The 3,411-nt window shown below is 39.1% G+C and overlaps 1 long non-coding RNA gene across 3 annotated transcripts; it reads right to left on the reverse strand.

Annotated features, from left to right (window-relative positions):
- Nucleotides 1-995: 995 nt before the first annotated feature.
- Nucleotides 996-3,411, reverse strand: LOC141825256 (uncharacterized). 3 transcript variants are annotated; one of them, XR_012601490.1, is made up of 6 exons: nt 3,218-3,411; nt 3,046-3,141; nt 2,872-2,912; nt 2,713-2,789; nt 2,255-2,332; nt 996-1,154 (listed from the first exon to the last, which is right to left on the reverse strand). It is a non-coding gene; the product is annotated as an uncharacterized LOC141825256 (long non-coding RNA). The 3 variants fall into 3 exon arrangements; XR_012601488.1 differs by having other exon boundaries at nt 2,872-2,941; XR_012601489.1 differs by having other exon boundaries at nt 2,872-2,966.

The raw sequence follows: 3,411 nt of genomic DNA on the forward strand, positions 1-3,411 counted from the left end.
TAACGAAGTTTCAACAACACTTATTTATCTATCTTGTAACCTTAATAACTTGGTAACAAATCCTAGGTTTAACGAAAACATAACACATATCTCTGTTCTTAAATCTTGTTATAACTAACATATGATCAGAAAAACGAAAACCTACTCGATTTCATGCTGTCAACCTTAAACAGAATAATATCTTAAACATGCAGGGTTATAAACATGCAGTGTTATCAGAAAATCGTAAACCTTTAAACATATAAACATGAAATGTTATATAACATAGCAAAACTTACCACAACCTAAAATATATTTGAGAACTTTTAAACGAATAGCACATACATCTAAAAAGCATTATCACTTACGTTCTAACATCTCCATTCAGGGAAGACATCATACATTTTGGCATGCGTAACTATTATCTTACAGGTGAGAGGGAACTTACTGAAATTTCCGAAGTTTACAAAGGTTATACTATAGAGTCTTCTCCTTAATCTCCCTAGCTTCCTTCGAAACCTCTGGTTGGGGACTTCAAAATCTTCGGCGCCTTCAATCAGAGGGGAGCAAGAGCAGAGAGCGAGAGAGAAAGGAAGGGAACGGCGAAAAAAAAAGAAAAGGTTTGAGGGGAAGGGTTTATAAAGAAAAGAGGGTTAGCAGTTACGATCCATTACCCCCACGTAACAGGCCCACTACTTCCTCTCCGTTGGGTGTTAATGAATTTCCATTAACCCTCAAGTTTAACAAGCATTGCCCTCCCTCTTTTGACAACAATTAATTGCTATCTCATATGGTTAACTTGGCTTGCTACATATTGGAGGTCCAAGGATCAATCCCCGGCGCCTCCACATTTCTTTTTCTTTTTCTTTTTCTTTTTGCAAAGCCTTTATGCGTTAACCCATTAAAGCAACATTCTTAAATCATAATTATTCATTTCTTTTTATCATCATCAATCTATCATATACATAACTATTTATCCAGAAATTATCGAAGGAAAATTCGGGTATTACAATCTCCGAATACAATCCAAAACCATGAATAAGTGTCTACAACCATATCGAATACTATAAAATCCATAAAACTCTAAAAAACAACTGACATATATATCCTCTGTCGTGAGATGTATCCAGCCGGCTAGCTCTCCAAGCTCCACGTATCAACCACCTAATGGCTACCTGGGGAGATAATCAAATACAAACCCCAGGGTCTGGGTAGTGAGCATCAGATGCTCAGTGGGTACAGGAAGAAGTGCATGTAAGGTACAACAGCAGAAATAATATAAGAATCAAACTGAAATGAGTAGGAATAGACTGAGTAAGAAATAAACTACAGTTAATAAGTATCAGCATGGATCAGGGTATATCAACAAAACAGAATAGGTATAAATCCTGTTGTACAACAGGTATAGATAATCAACAGGTATCATGAATCAGAGGTATATCATGATATATCAGCAGGGTGATCAAGAATAAGTCATACTATGCAACAGATAAAGAAATCTATATGTATCATGTATGACATGACACATAGTGCAGCAATCATAGCATATTAATGCAGCAATCATAGCATGTGATTAAAGTAAACTATCAATATATATATCAACCTACCAACGGTGCATGTAAAGCTATAACAACCATAGCCAATCAAATGCAAGTCACTGTCTGCACTCGCCACCCCTAGTCACCCCCATAGGGCAGTGAAGTTGAGGCGCCAAACAGGACATACTGTCAGCCTCCAACAACAAACCACTATATGTCAAGTGGGGAGCAGGCAGGGTGACAGGAGGGGACTATAGCCAGTCCTGGTTACACCCAATAGTAGTGCAACCTCTTACCTATATGGCACCACAACACGGTGCAGGTAAGATCCACCGACAACAACGACAACAATTAATATGGATGTAATGATAATCATCCCAACATGTAATAACTACTATAAATCAGCATGTACAACAGGAATCAACTAAGGTCAACATAGATCATGGATACAAAAGTTAGGATTTGTTCTAATAGTGGATAGGTCAATCCAAGGTCAACCAACATATAACAACAACAAAGGTATAGGGTATCAAATAGATACTAACATGGATGACAGGTGTATCAACAGAATAATATCAGATCATCTTAAAGGTCAACTGAAAAGTATCAAGCAACAAGTATCAACAGTATCAACAGGATAAATAGCTCAAGAGGCACTAGTATCAACATGACAGATATCAATAGTAAAAGATCATGCACTACATAAAGCCTGTATTGACCAAGTACAGGGTACCCACCTGATCAGTCGGTCGTAGACAACTAGAACCCCCCATAAAATATGAAACTCCGCGTAATAGAACCAATAAATCAAGGTCCTGCAATAAATGAAAATTCAACATTTACTACCACACTAATACATCATTCTATTGCATTTATATCATAATAAATCCTAACCCAACGTATATACCCAATCCAATTCGTATTTTAACATGCCATTAGATCAACCAATAAATCTAGTTCATCCAACCATAATGAAACAACCATCATGAGTATCAACACCAACCATTCCTTAATCCTACATTAATTCCTGATTAATACATCAGAAGCTTCCTACATCAACCAAAACCTAATTCATTAGCATTTACTATTCAATCCCTTACCTCAAGCAACTGTGCCCTAGAAATCTCCAATCAGAATCAAGCACCTTAACCCACTGTAGGAATCAAACTAATCAGATTCAACAAGAGAACCTCACCTCAGATCAGTTCCGATCAATTCTGCTTCCTCTTCCTTCACAGCCGAAACCCACAGATCGTATTCCAACAAATCAAGCTGTGAATCCCATCAAAATCAGAAATCAACATTCTAGATCCAAAACAACAAGGAAATCCAACTTCAGATAACTAAACCTCACCTCAGTTCTTCCTTTCTTGTTGCAACCGAAGCTTCTTCAAGCTACGATCAAGTCAGCTTACATTAATGAACTATAGGAACAACATCGGTCAAGATCTAAGAAGAATCGAAGTAATTCACAGAAATCAGCTCATAAACCAAGCAAAACCCGAACCCTAGCTAAATCGGAACTTACCGATTCTGCTTCTTCTCTTCTTCTTCTTCACGGCGAAACCGAGATCAATCAAGTCCCACAGGCGGCCAATCCTGAATCTAGCTCCCGATCTGAGATCTGAAGATAAGAAACCCTAGATCTAAGCCTAGAAACCAACCCAAACCGAGCCTAGAAAATAAGCTCCGATTCTTACCAATTTCTTTCTCCTCGGTTCGCCCCTTTCGTCGCTGCCTTCGCCGATCCGAGCTCCCTCCGGCGAGAACCGAAGCCTCCAACCCACAGATCCGGTCGTCGGTGGTTCCACCTCCTCCTTGGCACGACGACGCTCGGTCGGAGAAGAGAGGATGAGCAGTGGCGTCGCGCGCGATCGAGAGAAAGGAGAAGCAG

This window comes from Curcuma longa, chromosome 3, assembly GCF_044706935.1.
Source record: "Curcuma longa cultivar G26 ecotype Majalengka, Jawa Barat chromosome 3, ITB_CL_G26_1.1, whole genome shotgun sequence".
Taxonomy (NCBI): domain Eukaryota; kingdom Viridiplantae; phylum Streptophyta; class Magnoliopsida; order Zingiberales; family Zingiberaceae; genus Curcuma; species Curcuma longa.